Source organism: Vicugna pacos, unplaced genomic scaffold (genome assembly GCF_048564905.1).
Source record: "Vicugna pacos unplaced genomic scaffold, VicPac4 scaffold_105, whole genome shotgun sequence".
NCBI classification, from domain to species: Eukaryota; Metazoa; Chordata; class Mammalia; order Artiodactyla; family Camelidae; genus Vicugna; species Vicugna pacos.
In genome coordinates this window covers 2,343,023-2,367,816 of record NW_027328785.1, presented here as the reverse complement: position 1 = coordinate 2,367,816, position 24,794 = coordinate 2,343,023, and the positions used below count along the sequence as shown (strand labels likewise).

Genomic DNA, 24,794 nt, shown 5'->3' with positions numbered 1-24,794 from the left:
CTCTACAAAGTTAATATAATACATACACTATGTATCAGATCAGCAATTCTCAGTAACAGCTAATTGAAACATGACCATGAGGTAAAATTTCTCTCCTGTCAGGACATGGCCAACAGAAAATACAATTAAACCAACAAACTAATATCCTAAGTCTGGCGAGGTACAGAAGGCTACAAGCTAAATGTGTCTTCTTCTGGAAAAGAAGGAGACACACAAGCTCTTCTCTGTGGAGCCGGAGCCCACGGGAGGACGGTGAAGTGAGCTCTGTAAGTACCCAATTAGCAAAGTGAGTGATGAATAAATAGACGTGAGCTTTGTTGACAGTGATGATACTACTATTCATTTGTCCTTTAAAGTATGACTTCACTTTCAGTGATCAATACATCGGTGTCCTCAGGAGTTGAGATTTTAGGAAAATGCACAGCCTGGGCCCAGACCTCCTCTTTAAGCTCGTGACTCTGCGTAGATATCTCAAGGGCAATCGCAACTCAACCTGCAAAGAGCTGACTTCACGGTGCTCCTCCCATAGCCGTCCTGCCCAGGGCTCCTGGTCGGAGGGTAAGGTCTCCCTGCGTCTCCCAACTCAGGCCCATTACTCACAGATGTGAATGGACCCCTCCTTCAGGGACCAGATATCCTCAGTCACAGAGTACCACCACCCTCAACTGACCTACCAGATACTCACTGGCACTCACTCAGCACTGACTCTGTGCTGGAGACCACGCTGCACACTGCACAGTGTATCTCACTGGATCTCCACAACAGTCCTGGGAATTGGGTACATCACTGCTTCAATTGATTAGATAAATTGTTTCAATTCCTTGTGTGTGTCATTCAAACTGACACGGCTACTAAGCCACAAGCCTGGGCCTGAAAACAACTTGAAAATTGAACACTGCTACACCTCGCAGCCACCCTACTCTGACTCAGCACATCACCTCCTGCCAAGCCTTCTAAACTTTTCCAAGCATTCTACAAGACAAATGTGAACTACGAGAGCAGCCTATTCTCCTACTTAAAATCTGTCAATGATGGTGCACTGCCCTTAGGAGAAAGCCCCACCGGGCTTGAGCACAGCCTAAGACCCCAGCATCCGCGTTCCCTGCGTGGCCGCGCTGCCTCACCCAGCACGCAGCTCTACACGTGCCGTGTCCAGGACAGGGATGCTGACTCCACACAACCCAGGGCTTGTCTCACTCGAACAATGATCACATTCTTCAGTGTTCATCTTCATTGCTGACTCTCACAAAAATGTTTTCTCATGATGAATCAATATCTTTTTCCTTACAACTTCCCATCATTGATAATGAGCTCCCCTCAAAAGAGAGAAGACCTAATTCTCAGTCTCCTTATCTGTAAAGTGAGAATAACAAGGAAATATATGAGGTTTTAAGAGAAATAATATTCATGTGAGGCTGAGGGACAATTCCATCATACAGTAAGCACTCAATGTGTGCTTACTTAATATTAGTAAGAATATATTGCATTCTAGCAATCTTCAATCAATGTTTTATGACTTTGTCCAACAGGCTACTGACAAACTGTTGGATGAACCACTTTGAGCAGATCAGCACTAGCGTACTGGGAGAGGTAAGCACTGACTCCAGTTACAGCTGCAGCCACCCAGCACTACGGGGCGGGGGCAGTTTGCTCAAACTCTTACATGTTGCTTGAGCATTTAGTCCTCGTTATAGAATAAAGATAGGTGTTCTTTAGTCAAATCTCCTGAAACATAATTCTTCAAAGATTGATGCAAATTAGGTTTCAAGTACAACACTCTCACTAGAATTTATTTGAAAATTATAGTCTTAGCTACTCCGCACATCAAAAGGGCATAATCTTAATGTATCTGACTAAATACACTGAAAGGGTTGTTTAAAAGTAATTAAGAAGAAGCCATTCTGAATAAGCTCTCAGTATCATCTGCACAAAGCCCCAACCATGGGTCTCATTTCTCACTTCTACATAGGTGTTCTCAAGTAGCTTACCTTGGGTCTTGGTTTCTTATAACACGGGGTGGGGAATAGTTGTGGATAGATTTATGTAGCAAATATATACCTAGGGTATTTGCTGTGAAGGAATTCTAGAAATAAGAAGATTGATATATAGTACCACCCATAAGAAACTCAGCCTTTCCTTTTACAACAGCATTAAGAATAAAGTGAGAGATACATTTAACAAAAATTTACAAGATTTGTACATTGAACTTTTTGAAGTATCAACAAAATAAATTTTAAAAGATCTACATATATGGAAGACATTCCATTTTCATGGAATGATTGACAATATTATTAAAAATGTTAAGACTCCTCAAAGTGATCTATATATTCAGTGGAATCCCTATCAAAATTCCAGCCAACTTCATTGCAAAAATTGAAAAACTGAACCCAAAATTCATATGGACGTGCAAGGGGCCCAGGACAGCAAAAACAACCTTGAAAAAGAAGAGTAAAGTTGGAGGACTCACTTTAAAGTGTACTAAAATGCTATAGCACTAAGTCAGTATGAAACTGGCATAAGTTTGGATAAATAAATTTAAGAGACACAATAAAAACCCACGGGGAAAACTTTCATTTACAGACAGTTTTCCACCTGGGGGCCAAAAACACTCCATTGAAAGAATAGCCTATTCAACAAATGGTGCAGGGACAGCTGGGTATCTGCAGGCAAAAGAATCAATCTGGAATCTGAACACCCATATTTTATATAACAAATAAAATTAATTCAAAATAGATCACAGACAGAAATGTAAAAATTAAACTTATAAAATTTCTAAAAGAAGACACAGTATAAATCTTTGTGGGCCTAGGATAGGCTTTGGTTTCCTAGATACAAAACCAAGAGCACAAGTGATAGAAGAAAAAAGCAGATAAACTGGACTTCACCAAAATTAAAATCTTTTTATTACAAAGGACATCATCAAGAAAGTGAAATGACAGGGGAAATGGTTATCTCAAGTCAGAGAGGGCGTGCTTAGTAAGAAAAATAAAATAAATCATTTCATCTATCTACCTCCCCTGTAAAGAAATTGTTTTAATGTTTAAAAAAATATAGTGAAAAGACAGTTTGCAGAATAGAAGAAAAATTTTGCAAAGCATGTATCTAATAAGAGAGTAGTATCCAGGATATATAACGAATGCTTTCAACTGAGCAATACAAGAAAATAGACACAATTTTTAAATTTACCATGAATTTAAATAGATAAACAAATGGCCAATAAGCATATGAAACGATGCTCAGCATCACTAGCGAAATCAAGAACAAAATGAGATCTCATTTTACACCCACTAGGATGGTTATAACCAAAACATGGACAATAACAAATGTCATTCAGGAGGCAGAGAAACCTCATATGCGGCCAGGGGAAAGGGACAATGCTGCAGCTTCTTTGGAGAAGTCTGGTATTTCCTCAAAAGCTTAGAGTTGTATGGCTCAGCAATTCCACTCCTATATGTAGAGTCATCCCTCAATACCCTTGGGTGGTTGGTTTCAGGAACCCCACACCCTGGATACCATAATCCAAGGATGTTCGAGTCCCTTTACAATCAGCCATCTAGATCCATGTAGTGGAAACTACAGATATGGCGGGCCAAATGTACAGCCAAAAGAATGAAAACATATTCTCATAAAAAATTTCACATCAATATTCATAGCAGTATCATTCAGAGTAGCCAAAAGTTACTAACAATATCCATCCATCAATGAACGGATAAACAAAATTACCAAGAATAGGCCCACAAACTTTTGGTCATTGAAACTTTGACAAAGGAGGTGACAACATACAATGGAGTAAAGACAGCCTCTTCAGCAAATGGTGTAGGGAAAACTGAACAGCTGCATGTTAATCATTGAAGCTAGACTACTGCCACACAGCATACACAAAAAAGAATTAAAATCTGTTAAAGACTTAAACATGTAAACAAGAAACTATAAACCTCTTAGAAGCAACCATAGGCAAAACATCTGACATACATCTCAGCAATGTTCTCCTAGATCAGTCTACTCAAGCAATAGAAAAACAACCAAAAATATACAAGAGGGATCTAATTAAACTTACAAGCTTTTGCACAGCTATGGAAACAGTAAGCAAAACAAAAAGACAACCAACCTATGGAATGGGAGAAAATATTTGCAATAAATGAAACTGCTAGGGGCTTAATTCCCAGAATATGTAAGCAGCTTTTACAGTTAATATGAAAAAAAACAAACAATCAATTCAAAAATTGGCAGAAGTCCTAAAGAAACATTTCTCCAATGAAGACGTACAAATGGCCAGTAGCCACATGAAAAAATGTTCAATATCATTATCAGAGAAATGCAAATCAAAACTGCAATCAAGTATCACCTCTCACCAGTCAGAATAGGCATCATTCAGAAGTTCACTGACAATAAATACTGGAGAGGCTGCGGAGAATTGGGAACACTCCTACACTGTGGAGGGAATTCAGTTTGGTGGAGCCATTGTGGAAAAGTGTATAGATGTTCCTCTAAAGACAAAAAATTGACCTCCCATATGAACTAGCAATGCCACTCCTGGGCATATATCCAGAAGGAACCCTAATTCAAAAAGACACCTACACCCCAATGTTCACAGCAGCACTATTTACAATAGCAATACATGGAAACAACCGAAATGTCCACTGAGAGATGACTGGATAAAAAGGTTGTAGCATATTTGTCCAATAGAATACTATTCAGCCATAAAATAATAATAAAATAATGCAATTTGTAGCAACATCAATGGACGTGGAGAATGTCATTCTAAGTGAAGTAAGCTATAAAGAGAAAGGAAAATACCATATGAGATTGCTCACAGGTGGAATCTAAAAAAAAAAAGAAACAAACAAAAAGATAAACTTATCTACAGAACAGAAACAGACACAGAGTCATAGAAACCAAACTATGGTTACCAGAGGGGAGAGGGTGTGGAAGGAATAAATTGGGAGTTCAAGATTTGCAGATACTGAGTATGTAACAAATAAACAGCAAGTTTATACTGTATAGCACAGGAGAATATATTTAATATCTCATAGTATCTTGTGTTTAAAAAGAGTATGAAAATGAATACAGGTATGTTCCTAATTAACTGAAATGTTTTGCTGCACACAAGAAACTGACACAAAATTATAAACTGACTAGACTTCAATGAAAATATTTTTAAATAGACCAAAAACGAAAAAAAGGAAAATGATATTATCAAACAAAAAGAATAAAGTACTAATTCAGGCTACAATATGGATGAACCTTGAAACTTTATGCTAAAAAGCCAGACACAAAAAGTCAAATAGTGCCCTTTAAGGTGAACTGTATTTAAGGTTTTATTTTACTACTCCTTTAAATTTTCTGGTGGTTTGAAATCTATCAATATCAAAATAAGATGTATTATACATTAAAAGCTTAAAACGCTTCCTCACAGGAGGGCTTTTATTATTAAATTCAGAAACGCATATAAAGCTCTTGGAAAAACACTTTGCACGTCCACACACAGTGACTGCTGTCACTGCCACTCAGAGGGTGGTGCCAGCACTGATGAGAGCTGCCTCCACTCGCTCCCCTGCAGAAAGGAGTGAAGGCCTGAGCTCTGACAGGCAGGGTGAGCGTGAACCTGGGTCAGACACAGCCACGTCCCAGACTCTGCATTACCCAACTTTCTTACACAAACTGCAACATGTAATGTAAACACGCTAGAGGGATGTACCTTACAACACAGGGAATACAGACAATGTTTTACAGTAACTATAAATGGAGCATCTATTGTACACCTGAAACTAATATCATATTTTAAATCAGCTATATCTTTCTAAAAAATTAAAAAGTATTTCTAAAATGTTATCACTTTAATATTCAATTCGGTTTTTAAGTAACTACTAAATAGTTTAGAATGTATAAAAGCATTTAATTGTGCTGTTTGTTTACATATTTATTCACATTCAGCCTCTTGCTAAAGAGAATTTAAACAATTCTTTTAAAAACAGCTTAACAACCTTAACAACAAAAAGGCAAACCTGAGAATGAAGAGAAAATGGAGATTCAATACTTAAATGAAACCAGGGGGAGATAAACTCATAAAAATGGATTCCATGAAGTCAGAGCAAGTGTTAAAGGCTGACTAGAAATTCAGCTGTAGGATTCTTGGCAGCTAAACCAAAAAGAAAAGATGATGGGGCGGGTGGTAGAGCGTGTGCTTAGCGTGCACGGGGTCCTGGGTTCAAGCCCCAGGGCTTCCACTAACAGATAAATACGTCTAATTACCTGCCCCCATAAAAGATCACCAAAGAAAAGAAAAAGAGAAATTTCTTTCCCAAAAAACCCTGATATTAAATTTGGATTAAATACTTAAAAAAAGCAAAAAAGAAAAATAGAAAAGATAAGTGACACTGTGAAGGAAAACCACAGCTGGTCTAACAAGCTAAGTCACAAATCTAAGTGTGATAAGTGTCGGTTTACTGATCTAAGTTTTGCTGGGATACCTGGTAAATCTGAAGTTTAGTGTCAGTTTACTGGGCTAATAAGCTAACCCGAAAATCCAAGGTGAACAATTGTCAGTAACGGGATCTGTTCCAAATTGATAAGCTTCAGTGTACTGATTCCTTGCTTTATGTTGTTTGAGCCTTATTGGCTAGTAGTCCCATACTTGTAATTAACCGTATAAAACATCATGTGCACATCTTGGAGGGGCTCAGAGCTTTGGAAAAGAAGCCCCTCAGAGCCCGCCAACGTAATAAATCTCAATACTCCAACCCTCTGAGTGATTCTTGTTTCTTGGCTGGCCTGTTGTTTCCATAACAACACAAGGGATAATGCCCGTGGGATAAATCTGCAGTGTCTGCTGGCAGGTCCCCATGTCTCACGTGGGAAAATCTGAAACATCCTTCTCAACACTCAGAGTCATCATAAGCCCACCCCAAACCTGCAGCCTTTAAATGCAGGAGCACAGGTAGGGCCTGGCCTTTGCTGTCTCTGTGTCATCACAGTGAGACAGGATGGAAGGGGGAAGAGCACAGCCATTCAAGGAAGGCCACCGCAATTAACATAGAAATGGTGAAGGATCCAAACCCCAATAGGTCTTGAGGCTCAGGATGAAGAGATTTAACTTCTAGCAGATCTTGAGATTCAGTAAACACCCATTGTAATAGTAACGTGGTGAATAACATGCCCCAGGCACCATGGCAGTCCCAATGATAGCCACAAAAGGTCAAAGGGTGGGAAATGGCCAACTCCTTGGAAATCCCAACCCCTTGCCCTAAGGCTGGTCCTTCTACTTATTAGCATATGAAACCACCAAGCCCAAGAAAACAAGCAACACAGCGCCACCTCGCGGTCACCACTCTTTCCCTCTTTGGTGAAGGCCCACACTCTGTCTGTGAAGTGTGTACCTACTTCTAATCTGAGCATCAAACCCCCACACCTCGTGAAGTTTCTCTTGCCTATCAATGTATCTCTCTGAATAAATATACCTTTACTCAACACTGGCTTGCTCTTGAATTCTTTACTGCATGAAGTCAAGGAACAAAATCTGGTGGGGCACATCCCAGGGACTCAACAAAAGCCTGGGACACAGCCCTTCTCATGCCCAACGTTTTTTTATTCTTCTATCAACAGGACTGGTCTGTGAAGGGAGGTCTGAGACCCCAGCTAAGGGACAGAACCAGCCTCCAGGGCTCCAGCTTGCAGGCAGCCTCTCCCCCAGCATGGGTCTTGGGGTCTGCCCGGTTCTCTGTGTTTCTCTGTTGTGCTGACTCCCCAGCCAGACAGCGTACTCCTAGGCCTGTCCCCACAAAACCCTTCTCTCCAAAATACAAGCACATCATGTCACAATCCTCTTGTTCAACCAGGAAATGTTCAGCCCACTTTTTTCCTCCCCAATAAAGTACCCAACTGTCCTCCCTCCCATCACATCAGTTCTTTTTTTGTGAGAACTCTGCACTCGCCACACCCCATCCTGAACACAGGTGTCTTGCTGGCTGTGACCGAGATGTTTCTTTCTCACATAGCCTGCGTCCTTTCTCTTTCCCTTTATTACCTTAAAAAAGCCTTTCCTGGGTCACCCACCCCACTGATTCTGAACTCACAAAGTGCTGTGGTTGCAGTCACTATGTGCATACCTCCCAGGTTTTGGCTAGGTTTCCATCGCAAGATCTTCATTAAGGAGCTGCATCAAGAAGTTTAAAGAGGCTATTCTTACATCTGAGTGGAGGAGCCTGCAAAAAATTTACATGGCTTTGAAGAGAGAGTTAACCAGGGACAGAGAAGTCACGGGTCCTAGTCAAAAGTTTCATGAGGCAAAATGTTCTCCCAAGGCTCAGAGTGGCTTCTGAACATGGAGTCGGCAGGAAGGAGGTGACAGGCAGTGATTAGGGTGGGTGATACAGGGTACGCTCCCCCAGCTGGGAAAGAATAGGTATTTTTCTAGTTTTCCAAACAATTTCTTACTGCCTTTTTTCCCTTATTACCACATACCATTTCCTATGAATTAAGCATATCAATGTAAGTTATTTGGGGCAATTGGGAGAAGCTACACGATGCCATTCACAGGGCCGGGACATGACAGCCACACCAGTCTAGGTTGAAAGACCAGTGGGAATATTTCCATGGTAATCACGGGCATGCAGCAAACTCCCCAGCTTCAATGACCTCCTCTCAAAGTTGGCGCCAATAAAGCTACCAGTCAAAATGCGTGACGATTATGGCCAACATCTGTTTATTAGTTAAGTGCCCGTGAGAGCTGTCGCTTAATGGGGAATGAGTACGATCAATGAGGCCCTGTCTACCTGGCCACACGCGCCCTGCCTTCCTGCCTTGGTGCAGCAGCAGAGTTTGTTAAGCTGAGATGAACCCCCCCAGAGCAGCCCGACGGGAAAGCTCCCAGCTCTGCACGGCGAGACGTGTTCCTTTCCTTCTCAGAGATGATCACAGTTTGCTGTCGTCTGTTTTTATGTTTATCCCTTTTGTAACTGCCTCTCCTCCGGAGATTTTGCTCAAGCAGCACGGGGCCAGTTGTGTCTTGCGGCCTGCCGGATATTCTGGGCAGGGAAACAGCCGAGCCCACATCTGGCTCTGGTGCTGAACGGAGAAGGCACAAGTCCCAGGGGCCCATGCTGAACCGAGGCCCCTGCACCCAAAATTATGGTCTGACTTTGGGCAAATTACAGTCTTTTTTACCCTGAGATTCCTCATCTGTCTATGAAAATAACTGCCCATGGAACACAGAGTTACAAGTATTAAAGGAAATCACCAAATTCACAACCTAGCCAAGGGGCTACCAGTGCATCCTCAACAGATAAATACTGCCTTTACGGCTCTGACACACGCCAAGCTTGGTGGCCGCACAAAGTGTAAACTGCTAAGTGCCAGTGTGTTAAGTGTTTCATGTGTGCTATAATACCCTTTAGAACTTACAACAATCCCAGAAAGTAACGAATATTATCATGCCCATTTCACAGATTCACCAACAGGTTAAGAGTGGTTACATTCTAGTCCAAGGTGCTATGGTGAGGTAATGGCGATTTCAACGTGAATATGGCCCCAGGCCTGGGCTCCATCTCTGTCCCATCCACCTGACCACTTGCCTATGAAATCCACCTGTCCAATACCCAAGTTTGAAACCGGCCAGCTCTTAAATGCAATGTGTGCCACCGTTTGTCTATGTTCCTTAATTACCATAAACTGTTCTCAGAAAGCACTTCAGAAAGGAAAGTTGGACTCACATCCCTGCCCACAAAGAAGAGGAATTCTGCCTTGCCTTCTCCTGTAACGTGCAGAAACCCTTCCCATTCACCACCGAATCCTTTTGTATGCTTCCTCCGTGTTCATGTTTGCACACGGCTTATTAAAGTAGAAGTTACCTGCAGTAATTCCATCTCGGTTCCATTCCAAGCTTCCAGATTATCCATAATCAGGGTAATATCATAATTTTCTGTGAACGAAAATACTACAATGTGAATGAAAATACTGCAACCATGTCACTAAACAAAGAATGCTGAAAACAAGTCATCAGCGACTGCTGCCGCACCCCAGTGAAAAAAGGCCTGCAGCCACTCACAACGGTGCCCTCTGAGCAGACTCAGAATAAGAAAGGACAGATTACTGGCCCTAGATAGCTAGGTGCTTGTCTAAAGAATATATTCAGTGAGCCCAAATGTTGGCTTCCTCCCATATATTGAAAAGCACTAAATTCTTGAATGTGAGATATCTGGCTTTCTTTAGATAACAAGCAATGTTTTATTGTTCTAACTACCTGGTCTTTGTTGTAAAGCTCCTATATAATCCTAGCTTCTCCCCTACTCTTGGGAGCAGTCCCTCAGAGTGTTCCGAGAGGCAGTCATCCTGGCTCGAGTCCTCCTGACAAATAAAACATAACTCTTAACATTCAGGCTGCACGTTTATTTCAATCAAGTCCCAAAATAGACACAACTCATCAATTCTGTAATGGGACACACTGGATCAGGAACCAAAAGAGTGTAGTAGTCCCGAAGAACTACGGCTCCCTCTTTCTTCCTGTCATTATACAATCCCACCAGAACTCATTACTATGCTGTCTGCTCCTCTGGCAACCAAACTCATAGAAGAGTGAACTCAGCAGAGCGCCATGCTGGGGAGAACCCCCCGCAGCAGCACTGCAGGCCGCCTGCCCTCCCGCACGCTCTGCCGACCGCTAGTGTCCTCCGTGGAGACCAGGTCAAAAGAGCTGTTCCCCAAAACTGCAAAGTCCCATATATTAAATAAAAACGTTTTATTTTATACGATATGTTACGTATATACCCATCTGTGAAAACAGCTTTGCCAGAAGCCCAAACCTTCAATATTAATATGCAAAGGCTCACCCGGTCCCCAAGGGAAAACAAGTCTTAAGACGACACTAAGGCCTCCAAAGTCCACTCCACGACAATGAACCAAACTGCCTGCAGGTCTGCAGCTGCAGGAGGCTACATGTCTGCTTTTAAAGCAGCCCCTTCCTGCCCTCGTGTGCTACAATGCCCTTTTATGCCCTCCCATCGCAGGGCAAGAGCAGCTGCTGCAGAAACTTGCAGGGGCCTCAGAGCCAGGGATTATGCCCAGGTCACACTGCAAACCTACTGCCCGCCTCACAGCCCCCAGCCAGCAGGTCACCTGGAAGTCACAGCAAGTGCCCCAATCCAGAAGTCTCTTCATTTGCCAGCACAACTGATCACTGGTCTCCAACCTTCGTCAGTTTTGCACAAAACAGCACCTTCTACTGTGAAGCGGGTGGTTTTCGCTTCTGTGCCCCATCCTTACTGGAAACGTTAAGGGAAACCAAAAGGCCTCTTTCAACCCTTTTCTGATAACACCCTCCCACCCACAATACTCATATGCTCAAGAGTTTGGATCCACGTGATTTTGTTTCCCTTATGCTAAGGGGCTCAAAACACTGTGGGATTCTTTCTCCTTTGAGTGTATTAGCACTCAGTTTCTTGGCTTTAATCTGTTTTTGTCTCTCTCTTCAGTGTCCCTAGCAGTTGCCACCTCTTACTCCCTTCAGCAGCCTCCCTCCCAACATCTATTCTAGGGAATCAGCTGTGATGAGGGGCCCGGGGGCAGTCACAGAAGATGCAACTAAGGCACAGAGAGGCTACATAATTTGCCCAAGAAATCACCTTGAGCCACCAACAGAGTGTGTCACGTCCCTCTATTTAACAGTTATGCTAAGCAAGTTAACTTTTTGTAGATTATGTTTATAAACAGATGAGAAATCAAAATACATACAAGGACACACATCAACTCTAAGATGTTCATTAACTCCACTGTTTTGTTTCAATTTATTTTATTTCTATTAAAAAATTGAGAACCCCTGCAGCCTATATAGCAAAATGTTACTGGGTTTTAAATCCAGAATATAGAGGGGTTATGTCATTACTCATTCTTATATGTATGTTCAGAAGACAAAATGATTTGAAAGTCTCTCTCCCCGCCCCCTACTCACTACTGGCTCTCACCAGAGCTCCCAGATCACACATCTAATACCTTTTCACTTTACCCACAGCTGAACTCATCAGTTTTCCCCCAGAAATCCCTCTGCAGCTTTCCATCCTCAGAACACAGCAGGACCATTATTTAACTCATTAATCCACCCAGAAACCTGGGCCTTACTCCATCCTACCTTCACAGACAGCATTGATCCTTTCATTTTAACCATCAAAACATGCCTTCAATCTGTTCGCTTTTACCCACTGACTGTCCTACCACTCAAGTGGAAGCCACCAACACTGCGCACCTGGACTCATGAGTCTCCCAAGTGGCCCCACAGCCACTCTTCCCTACTTTAGACAAATGGGATTGTGTCACTCCAGCGCTTTTTGGACTCTTCAGACCCAATTTTCTTAGAAGGAACTTCAATTTCTTCACCTGGTGAAGGTCTTTGCCATGAAACTGTCAGCTCAGGGAGGGCAGGACCCGCCCTCTCCCCTTGGCCCCGCCCTCTGGCAGAGCTTCAGCTTGGGAGGACCTGCTGAGCTAAATCAGCCTGTATTATAAACCTGGTCTTGAGTTCTTAGCAAACAACTTCACTTATCCATACAAATCCAACGTAGATTAGAAAGATTTTAGATGTTGAGCTAGACAATTGATTTGGGGATTTTGCACTGGCAACCTGCAAGTATATGTTCTAATGATTGTGTCTTGTTAAAACCACACACAGATTAAAGGAGTATTTGTGGAATGTCTTCGGAGTAAAAGGGACTGTACTTTTACAGATTTTATGTTTTATTACATGAACAACCAGGACAGGGTCACAAATGGAACCGCCTCACAAGTGACAGAAGACAGGTGAGACGCATATAGCAACAGGTCACAAAGATGGTAAGAGCAAAGTTGTTTATCCAACCCCCGAAAAAATTCCTCCAAGAACAGAAAACTCAGAATTTTGAAAATAAAATTCTATCATCTAAAGAAAGAAAATAAATAATCCTCTTCATCAGGGTTTCTAGATCTGACTGCAGAGTTATTAGCAGGCCATACTGAATCCTAGCACAGAAAAATCAGATGGACTAGTGGTGAGTAAGTTCCAGGAAAACGGCAGTAATTCCTCCACTTAAAAGAGGACACACACTCACTTGTTGAAGGTGACTGTAAACCGCATTCTGCAGAAATTCAGAAGATTCAGACACTGCTTCTACATGGTGATGACACGGAAGGACGGCTTGGATGCATGCTTCTAACTGAGTCACCGGCATTCTTACACAGCAGGGTGAAACGGAGGCCCTCAGCCAAGAGCACAGATGTTCCTGTCATGTATCCCAGATCGTGCCTCGGGGACTCAGTGTCCTGTAGCAGTGCGGCCCCAGGCGAGGACCCGCAGCGTGGTCCACGCAAGCAGGAGGGGCACTGTGCTTGAGAAATCCCATCCCCAATGGGGGCAAGACGGGCTGGTGGGGTTGTGTGAACCTATAAATGCTCATAGAAATAAACCTGCATACATTCACGTGATAAAATTAACTGTAGCAGGCTATTTAACAAAATTTCAATTATCAGTGTTAATTTTACCATTCCTTTCCTCTTGTCCCCTGCACTCTGAGACAGGCTTAGGCTCTCTCACACATGCAGCTCTGATGCAATAGTTGTGAATTTATTTTATTTTGCTACAAGTGTTTTCACTCCCAGTGTCGCTGTGACTGTCGTCTCTTAACACAGTCAGATGTCTTCCTGGATCTCTCCCTGTGTTCCTTGCTCCTGCTTCTCAGATCCTGAGATAAAGAACAGGTGAAGGCATATGACTGGGAATGTCAATGTGGACTTGATCAAAGTCCTCAGTGACTCGCTAGGTGAGTGCTGCCCACCCCTTACCTTCGATTCTCAAGGTTCTGCCCAGGGTGACATCCAGACAGGAGAGATTCCTGGGTCCAATTAAGAGCTGTGTGGCTTGGGTGCGGGGAAAGGTGCAGGAGCTGGTTCCGTAGACGGTCACTTCCATTTCTCTGCTACTCTCTCTCCCGAGGCCCCGCTGCCAAGCCCCCAGGCTCCCTGATCTTCTGTCTTTCTCTTCTACTCTAATTCAAGCCCTTTTCCTCTTCCTTTATTCCCTGATTATCCCCAGCTGGAGTGATTTTCCCATCACAGATTCTGAAAAATTTTCCTGCAGCTGAAAAACAGGTCTCCAGAGGTCAATGCCCATATGGTGGTTCCTGAAGAGAGCCCCTGGTTAGGGGGACCCTCACCAACACTCACAGGGCATCAGACATGTTGCAGGGTCGAGCACCCCCAACAAGAGTTTGCTGTGACCCCAAAGCACGCACAGCATCCCTGCTCACTAAAGTGTAGTTGTAGTCCTTTATTAAGAAGCAAAAATAAAAAAATTGCTCATGTTTCTTACTAAAATTATTTATGAGGTAGAAAAAGTAATTCTAACAGAAAAGAACAAATTTCACTCCATGTTAGATGTGTTCGTCTGACTTTAAACCTGTACCTTGTTTTCTAGGCTCAGACTTGCTGTTTCTGCACCTTTTGTAAAAGAATGTTGCCTTTAGCCTGAAATACCCAGGAGGGCCTATTCTCCGGGCTCTGATCTTTAAGGATATTAGCTCTTCTACACTTATGTACAGATGGCAAGTTGCAAAAAAATTCTTTTTTTTGGAGGTTATACGGGGGCACCATAATTTGACCCACATGAACAGCTGCAGGAACAAAGGGTTTCAACTAGAAACAATTCGTACAGCAAGAAGTTTGCAACAACCAGCCACATCCCCGCCGCTTTTTAGTATAAAAGGAGACTGAATTCTGCCTTGGGGAAGAGAGTTCTACTGGATATCAATATGCCATTTTCTGGGTCTGCCGTCTTTTCAAATAAAGTCACTATTCCTTACTCCAACATCTCATCTCCCGATTTATTGGCCTGTCATGCAGCAAGCAGAACGAGTTTGAACTTGGTAACAAAGTGACTGCATTAGAGGTAGTATGTCTCCACTGTTTCCTCATTTCCAGAATGTCACAACTTATCAGTTTTATATGCTGTTTAACAACACGAACAAAAAACCTATTATACGGAACTGATTCCAAGAAATAAAATTATTTCTACTCCTTCAAACATTTTCTTCTTTTTATTTTGTTTTGTTATGCTTATTGAAAAGAAAATAAAAGTCAAATCATTTTATTTCACGTATTTTTTAAAGCTACATATTGTAAGTACTACAAAGATATTTAAATTGCAATAAAAATTGTTCATATATTTGTATAAAAATATATACACAATCAATGCAGATTAGGAAAGGAGTAGATATTTACTAAAAATCCACTGCACATCCAGTCTTTTACAAGCATATCCTGGAATATAAGCTCTATTACCCCGGAGTCCCCCACCCCCATTCTCACTGCGGAGTCCCTTAGTAATCAACTACCAAGGCACCAGCATAGAACCATGCAATCACTATTTTAGGTATAAATGAGAGTATTAGCTCATTCAATTCTCAAACAGAAACCTTAAAATAAATACTGAACTTATTTACAGATAAACAAATTTAGACACAAAAAAGTACAGTTTCTCCCCCAAGACACAAAGATAATAATTGGTAAAGGCAAGATTTGAACTAATCTGCCTGATTCTAAAAGCTAAGGTGGAAATCCCCTTTGACTTTGGAGGTAAAGCAGCACAACCTATCACCCTATCATTGTTCAGATCTAACTTTAGACAGCCTGAGACAGCACCTCATTCCTATGGAACTCGAGGGCAAACAATAACAATAAGGATTTTATATTCAGTATTTTCTTAAGTCTCAATTATATAAAGTGTCAGCAGATCAGCAGAAAACTCTGGGAAATATGAGTGGGTCCAGAGCTTTTTGCTGATAAGAAACTCATTCTATCAGGACAGAGTGACCTTCCCATGTGAGGCCTCATGTAAATAAACTAAAGGCAGCTGAGCAATGAAAACTAGCAAGAACATGGAACTCAAGCAAGAAGGATGCCTGCCATCCCCTGCCCAGTTGCCTCTTCACCCACGTGGACAAGATGGCAGAAGATCCAGGTTCTTGTCCAAGTGACAACATAATGGATTCTCACCCATGAAATGTTATGACTCTATGCTGTCTTAAGTCCGTTCCAACTAAAATATGATAACACCAATATCTCAGCAAAATGTCTATGTCTCCACTTTCTCTCTTCTATTAGGAGACTATATCTATGGCTACAAAGCCGAAATTCAATTAAAAACACCATGCACGAAGCCTGGTGAAAGTCTGTGTAAGAGACATTGTTCTCACGCTCAGTGAGTGAAAACTCAGAAGAAGCGGTCCTTCTCCCTCTGCAAGTGGGAGGTAGCCTGATTGTGTGTGTGTGTGTGTGTGTGCACACGTGTGTGTGTGTAAATCAAATACAACGTATTCTGGGATGTGCACAGTTTTTTTTTATGTTACTATTATTTCGTGAGAATGAGCCTACCTTTAAATTAATTTGAATCTATTATTCTGAGAGAGTCTCAGTCTCTTTTGGTGGAGGATGGGAAAGAGGAAAGGAAAGGAGGAAAGATGTAAATGAAGCAAAGCTGTAAGAGTACTGCTAGGGAAAGGCAAGACATTATTTTTGTTCCTACTTGCATCACACACAAATTACGGACTGGCTTTCACCCATGTCTTGTCAAGCACTGAGTTGCAGAAGAACAGGCAACAGCCCTTTTCTCACTGAGCTTGTGACTGTACGTGACATCTTATAGACACAAATTATTTAACCTGATCAAACACTCTAGCAGCAGGCTGTAATTCTCCTACTTTGAGAGACAAGGAAACAGGAAGTGAAAGAGGGTATATAGCTTGACCAAAGTCAGAGGACAAGTAAACTAAAGAGGATGAATTCAAACTCAGATCTGAATGCAGAGTCTGAACTTCCCACTCCGAGGGCTGGAAAATCCTTAACACACAGGGTCCCCAGCTCCTCTGCATTGTTCCTGGCACCAAGCATTTCCCATGGCGATGGTCTCCAGTTCTCAGACACAGCGCTCTGTGCAGCCAATAACCTCCATTCGACCTTGATCATCTACCTGCCACGCCCACCAGGCTTCATCATACAGGCAGGAAACCTGGCTTTCAAGTGCATACAAATCCACCCCTGGTCTAACCTGGACTCTTCAGCAGCTTTTCCAGCATAAAGGCAGCCATGAAAGTGCTCACAGTTTGTACATGAGCCACACTACCTCTCTCCATCTCTCTCCCCACCTATACTACTTAGCTATGACCATTTTGAGAATCTTGGAAACAAATTTTTAAAAACAGAAAAGAAAGGATTGTGTATCGAGTACTTAATACTTACAATTTTAAATGAGAAGTTACAAAGTGAGTATTTACAAACCGAATCTGCCTTCCTAGGTGTCAGTTTTAACAGTTAAAAAATATAATAGCAAAAATTTCTCACTTAAAAAATTAACAAAAACATCAACAATAATCTGGAATAAACTCAAAAACAATGCCCATGTTGTATATGGAGGAAGTACAGGACTGTACTGAGGGGTAAAGTAAGAAGTGTGAAAGTAGAGACATCAACCTTTGTATGGAGGAAAACAGTTTTGTAAAGATGTACGTTCTCCTAAAGATAATTCAAAATTACTAAAAAATCCCATGACAACACTTATCCTTTTTTTTAACTTGAAAAAATTATATTAGAATTCTTCAGGAAAAATGAACTCATAATACTAGCAAAGAAAAATAGGGATCGAAAAGCAAATCAAAAAATTTGCACTGTCAGATATTAAATAAATTTTTACAATATGTAAGATATAGTGCTAGTGTAGGAAAGTAAGATTGACAGAAATAAATCATGAGCTCAAAAAGAGACTCTAGTGTACATAAGTATTTTTACAGGTGGGATTTCAAATTAAAGAGCAAAGTAGGAATTCAATAATTGTCTTGGGACAATCACAGAATCCCCTTGAAAAAACAAATTCTATTCCGGTCAAAATGACCGCAAGAAATATTACAGAAAGTGATGTAAATATTAGAAAGTACTAATAAGAGCAAATACAACTCTTTGCTCATATCAATTCAGCTTCTCCTCACTATGACAAGCACTATTATCATCTCCATCTTAGAGATTAAGAAAACCTACAGAAGAAATTTATACCATTATAAGAAAGCATTTCTAAGAATAATATCAAGAATAAAACCGAAAAAGAAGACATTTACTATCTAAAGTTTATTTTGGGCCATAACAAAAATGAACCTACTGAACAAAATGAAAGGCAAAAAATGACAAGGGAAAGCTCTGTGATACATGTTGATGAAGACAAGGGGCTAATGTTCATAATATACATAGAGCTGTCACAAAGCAACAAGAAGCTCCCTCACTTAAATATTTGCAAAGGACAAAAGGGATCATTCACTTTTTAAAAGTCAGATGGCTAATGAGTGAAAAATGCTCAATAGCACACTGGTCATAAAGTGCAAACTAAAACAATGAAAATCATTTTGCTCATCATATTGGCAAATATTTTTAAAAGATATTCTAGCTAGTGTCCATCTTTGAGACAACAAACTGTGAGCGTTCTTTTGGAGGACGACATGTCAATGGATATGTAAACCCTGGAAAACGTGTGTACACACAGGCTGAACTTCACTTTTAGGAATCGTTTCATTTACAAAAAGAATCAGTTCAAATAGATGTACTCATCAGAGAATTTACACAGCACTGTTTACATTGGTGGGAAGAAAAGCTGAAGTGGAATCATACCCATGGATAGAGAATTGGTTACATAAGTTATTCTACATCTTTTCATTCCCCACAGGAGAAGGAATTTCTAGATTCACTTGAAAGGAGCCTGTGATTTATGTAGTTGTCACATCCAAGGACTAAATTTCCAGAAACCTTAACTAAAGGAATACTTATACAAGATCACAGGAATGTTTGTACAAGAAGGATGCCAGTCAGACACCCTTTCTGACAGTGGAAAATGGAGAAAACATAAGTGTCCACCATCAAGACAATGATGCGGTAAATCACGGTGAGCTGTGGCCACTAAAGTTCCGGTGTTTCGGCGTGGTCCAAGGCCTTGTCCACAGTTCTCTCCCACGAAAGGTGTCCTTACACAAGAGACCAAACCTGCACATCAGGAGACCACTCTACTCTATCTGAAAGGACCGGGTGAGTCTGGAGGGAGAGGACGTCTGTGATATATACCTGAGTGAATAAACCGAGCTGCAGAAAACATATAGTATGGCCTTATTTTTCAATAAAGCATATATACACACACATAGACATAGATTTCTCATATAAGTTTATGTATGTGTATATATATATGACATAGGCATAAAGGTCATGAAATATATACTCCACATTGTCAGCAGTTTTTACTCTCAGGAAAAAAGGGGAAGGGAAGTAGGGGACTTTCGGTACCACCACAGTTCTCTTTTCAGTATTCCAGTTAAGTCTACTTGGAATATAAAAGTTTACTTAAGTCCAAAGTAAAATGGACGAGGACTCCACAAGACAGAATGCTACAATGGTCATTAAAAATCATGCCAGCGGAGATAGAATACTGTAAAAAAATTGTCATAAGCTGAATGGAAAATGGAGGTCTCCACACAGCAAACAGGCACACAGTGCTTGCTGGTTTTTATGACAGAGGTAATACACACTGATGAAAAGAACAGAAAATAGATTTTAAAGTGTTAATTATTATCTCTGAATACTGGGAACAGGATAGACCCTTTTGACCCTTTTTTCAGAATTTTATATTAAATACACATTATTTTACATCTGAAAAATGCATTTTTAGATGTCTAGTAACACACATTGGAAAAAATACATGAGTACTTACAGAAACAAATAACTAGGAGACACCGAAGCACCGTCACACAGTGCAGAATGGGTGATCCTGAATAACACCGCGCAGTTACATAAGGACTCAAAAATTGAAAGCACCCGCTGTAACAGGGCGCGTCCCCCTTCCATTTGTCAGTTGTGTCTTCAGGGCTGAGGCAGTTCTGAGCACGGCCAGTGTCAGTGCTGGTGTCTGGATGGATGCCACTGGAGGTGAAGGCACCTGCAAGCCGAGAGGAAGAACAGAAATCATCCTCTGCTTTTTCTGTCTTGTTTCTTTTCTCTTTTAAAGAGAGGCGGAAATAAGATAAACTGAATCTTCCCTACTGAAATTTCAGTATTGAAACAGTTTTTATATTGTTCACAACTTATATTCTGCCTATAACTGTCTTTTCAACAAAGCATTATATTTATTAAATGTTAATTAACTCAGTTAATTAACTACCTGTTGAAACCTATTAAAGAACATGAAATGCACTACGTGAAAGCACCACACCTGCAGTGACTAGCACAGCTGTTTTGACGGCAGTGCAGTCAGCCCCCACCATCACGTGGCCCTGAGCTCCTGATGCTGGGAAGAGAGCACGCTGCTTCCTCAGGCAGAGAGAAATGGTAAAAGTATTTTCTGAAATCTACAGCACTGACAAAACATAACTGCTTAATCCCAGGCTCCTTTGAGGCTGTCATTTTCCGTTTCTGGCCAACACCTGTCAATGAGCAGAACCACCCCATTCCCGAGTCATGGGACTCACGTGGGCAGCAGTTTTGGAGAAATTTCCAGGTATAGAATGTAAACCAACTATACATAAAACTCTGAAAAAGGAAAGATGCAATAATCTGATTTTGGAAGACACTCAATATATTCTCCTAAGCCTTAGTAGTTGGAAAGTCTGGGCTTCTCCTAAGCCACTTATTTATTTCACAGACAGTAAGCATCTCCCACAAACCCTGTTTCCCTGTGTCTGCTGGGAGCCTCAGGCATATTGATGCTGTCTATCTTATAAGGCACAAGGCAGAGGCGTGTGTCTCACGCCTGCAAATCTCACACAGGCTCAACTGCAAGCCTCACTGTCTGAAATTGGCCCCATTTTCTCACCTGTTTATTTGGTATCTGTTCTTCTGTAAGCTGCCTGAAATGCTTCTTGGAACAAGTCAGAAGAATGAGTGGGTAGAGAAATGGACAGATGGACAGGTGAGAGATGGGCAGACAAACAGGGAGACTCCAAGAGAAGGGGAGCAAACAAAATTTCCTATGCAAAACCCTCTTCTAGTCAGGGAAGAAAACCACCACAAAGAAGTGTGAAGAGGCAGGTGGCTTAGGACTGTTTCCTGGATTCCATGAAATGTCACACCAAGAGATGAGAGGGTAGAAGTATAAATAATAAAAGAAAAAAAGCATGCATGTTTGAAAAATATATCTACATTATGTACTTTCTAAAGAATAGGTTCAAATCAGCAAGGCCCAATAACCCAATTCTTGGGTATTTACAGAAGTGAGAATCCCATCTCCAATCCACAAGGCATCCCTTCGGAGCACTGAGAGTCTACACGGTGTGGTCATAAAGGCATCACCGCAAAAGCTGTGCTATCCTGCACTTACGAGGAACGAGCAGGTGTGCTCGGGCTGCCCACTCACGTCATTTACACCCCACAGCAACTCTACGGGGTAGGGATGCCTAGCGAACCCCATCTCTGCAGGACAGAAAACAAGTCCAAGAGAGGCTAAGCCGATCTACCATTTCTCCATCTCACAGAACTTGTCACTCCAGAGCAGGAATCGAACTCGGACCCACGTTTGTAACCACAGTACTACCGTAATTTATGTGCTTTTTGTGTGTATAATACATTTGTTTCTGGCATGAAAGGATATTTAATAAATGATCGGTTGTCTTGTCTATCTCATTAGCTCACAATCTTTATATTTTTGAATTGTACCCTTCCCCTGGAGAAATGAACGGAAAGAGCGGTGGTCAGAATGAGGTGGGGCTCCATTCTTTATCTGTTACCTCATCTCATCCAAGTCCCCAACCAGGGAGAAGGAGCAAAGGTTTTCTTCATCTTTTAATGAGAGGGCTCCAGTGATGGTGACTTACTCAACTCCAAAACCGAGTCTGGGGGAAGGGCACATGCAGCAACGAGAGCAGTATCACCTGTAGGAAGGCGAAAAGAGCTCAGGGGATGGCTCAATGGGTCAGCCTGATTTAATTTCAATCGATAATACAATAACACACTCTAAAAAATCTAGCATGCAATGGATTTGCTCTTTCTTGACATCTAGCAAGTTTCCACAGCCCACATGTAACATTATCATGAACTAGTGAAAGGATGAGTCCACAGACAAGAAAAATCAATGCCACAGGCTCGCTGAAACCCAGGCTGGAAGAAAGGAAGGGAAAGGGCATAGTTAAGAAGAGAGGAATGTCTGGGAAAAAGACATCATCACAAGGACTCTCAAGCATCATCCAGCAATCATATAATCATTCTTTCAAGAGAGAGTTACTTAGGTCCTATTTTGTGCGAGATTTTACAAAGGGCAAAGAGAGACCGCAGCGTCCATGGTGGCAGCAAGTTGCGGGGCTATAATACAATTCTAATCCTGGTACCTTGCACACTTGTCCTCAGTATAAAGGCAAAAAATAAATAAAATAATACTATGTAAACCATACACATTGCTGAAAAAAATTAAAGAATACCTAAATACCTGGAAAGACACACCACGCAGATTCCTGGATCAGATGACAGCATTCTTGGGATGGCAGTGCTCTCCAGAGCGATGCATACATACAACGTGGTCTCGATCACAATCCCAGCGGGCTCCTCTGCAGTAACTGACTAGCTGCTGCTACAATTCATATGGGAATTCGAGGGTCTCAGTAACCAAAACATACTTGAAAGAGAAGTACAACGTGAGAGGACTTGTAATTCTCAATTTCAAACCTTACATCTGTATCTCCAAGTGAGATTAGAGGCCATTTTTAAGTTATTATTTTGTTTATCCTTATTTTCTAAATTCTGTACAACAAATATACCTGTTAGAATAAGAAAAATAAAAAGTAAGTTATCTTTTAAAACATGAACACCGATTCATTCATTGGGAAAAAATTATTTTAACTCTAAAGAAGTAAACAAATATCTAGTGAAAAAGGACTACTTAAAAACAAGTGTGCATTTACAATTTTCATAAATTGAAAACTGAAAAGCACAAACACATCAAGTTTCTAGGGAGACTGGTGAAACATATTAACAATTATTTTAAAAATTCTTATTGAAAAATGAAAACTCAAGAAAGGGAAATTCGTGATTTACAGCCAACTGCAAACACATGGAACGCAAAGGCCTAGAAATCACAGTTCCTTTAACTCTGCTACTAACGGAATAGGAGAGGAAATGTCTCACTGAGGGGACAGTGGAATCCCATCCATAAGATAGAATACACAGTACAAACTGCAGTAATATCGGGAGTGAATAACTTAGAAGAATTCTGAAGTTATAACATTGCTGAAAAACTATAAAAAACACTGACAGGCAGATTAAAACACACAGTCATATATATTATATAGAAACATATGTAGTCTGCTCCCATGTTGCATAGAAATACAAACATATTTGTTCATTTATGGGCACTTATTACTTTATCCCTGGTAGAATATTTCAACTAAATCAAATAATCAATATAACACTCCTCTTGTCAAATCTACTTGATAAGTTACTCTGCTATGTAACCATAAAGTGTCTAAGATAGATCTAAAATTAGTGAAAAAGAGCTTTGTATGGCTTCTTGAATTCTTCTCAAATTTCCAAGCTTAATTTTAAAATATATCTGAGCAGTATTTCTATATTATCTTTTCCCTTGTGAAATGAACAACACAGTCTGTTGTCAAAATTCTGTGCTTACAAATATTCACGAGCACAGTATCCTCACAAAACTGCTGGACAGCAAAGCACTATCCAGACACTGTGACCAAATAAATGAAACACAAGGAAGACAGTGACCCTATTCTGGAGGGCTTATAGTCTGTGTCAACACTGGGGTTTTTACTTGATTGGTTTGATTGGGTAGCAAAATAAAATCAATCAAGTACTTTCTTCTTTGAGCGTTCTGTAAGTCATGACTGTTTTTAGTGTCATGAGCAGGAAAGACTTAAGCATGACTTGATTAGGTCAACTAGCAACAATCATCACTGGAGAGTGAGTAATATAGAAGTTAACTGATAGCAATGCTTCTGCCTACATGAGCTCTATAATAAATCTACACTGACATCCGAAAGGAAAATAAGGAGATGAGGTCCCCAATGAGAAAACAAACTCACAAGAAATCAAAAAAGGAAAGATGTTTTCATTAATGATTCCAGGCAGTAGTGGAGCATGGTGGTGAAGATCACATATTCTGGGGAAAAACATGAGGGGTCTGAACTCCCACAGCACTGGGTAGCTGTGACACTGATATTTCAGTGAAATTTTCTGCACCTCAGTCTCCTATCCAAAGATGGGGGAAAACAACCGCACCCATCTCCTAGACTGTTTCTACAAATTTAGATATTTTATACATAAAAGCTTAAATAAAATACTTCAGATTTAAAATAATACCCCAAAACACATGGAACAAAGAAAACAGAGATAAATTGGAGTTCATCAAAATTTAAAACTTTGCTTCAAAGGGCACCATTCAGAAAGTGAAAAAACAACACACTAGAGAAAATTTTTTCAAATCATTTATCTCATAACGAATTTGTATCTCCAAATGAAGAAAAAAACCCCCTACAACTCAACAATAAAAAGGCAACTCAATTAAAAAATTAATAAATGTTCTGAAAAGGTATTTTTCAAGAAAAACATAGAAATGTCCAATAAGCACAATGAAATGATGTTCAATAGCATTAGCTGTAAGGAAAATCAAGTCAAAACCACTAGGAGAAGCCGCTTCACACTCACAACAATAGGTTATAATAAAAAAAAATGGTAACAAGCACTAATGAGGACACAGAGGAAGTGGAGCGCACAGCCCTTGCTGGTGAGGACGTAACACAGCGTGGCCACTTTGG

The 24,794-nt window shown here is 40.9% G+C and overlaps 1 protein-coding gene across 1 annotated transcript in view; it reads right to left on the bottom strand.

Annotated features, from left to right (window-relative positions):
- Positions 1 to 24,794, bottom strand: part of LOC140694829 (uncharacterized) — a 213,380-nt gene that overhangs the window by 40,211 nt on the left and 148,375 nt on the right. Inside the window, exons 13-15 of the mRNA XM_072957881.1 lie at positions 22,454 to 22,594; positions 21,759 to 21,902; positions 19,751 to 19,975 (exon numbers count right to left, since the gene is read on the bottom strand). The gene's annotated coding sequence lies outside the window, so the exon portion shown is untranslated. The remainder of the gene's footprint in view (positions 1 to 19,750; positions 19,976 to 21,758; positions 21,903 to 22,453; positions 22,595 to 24,794) is intronic.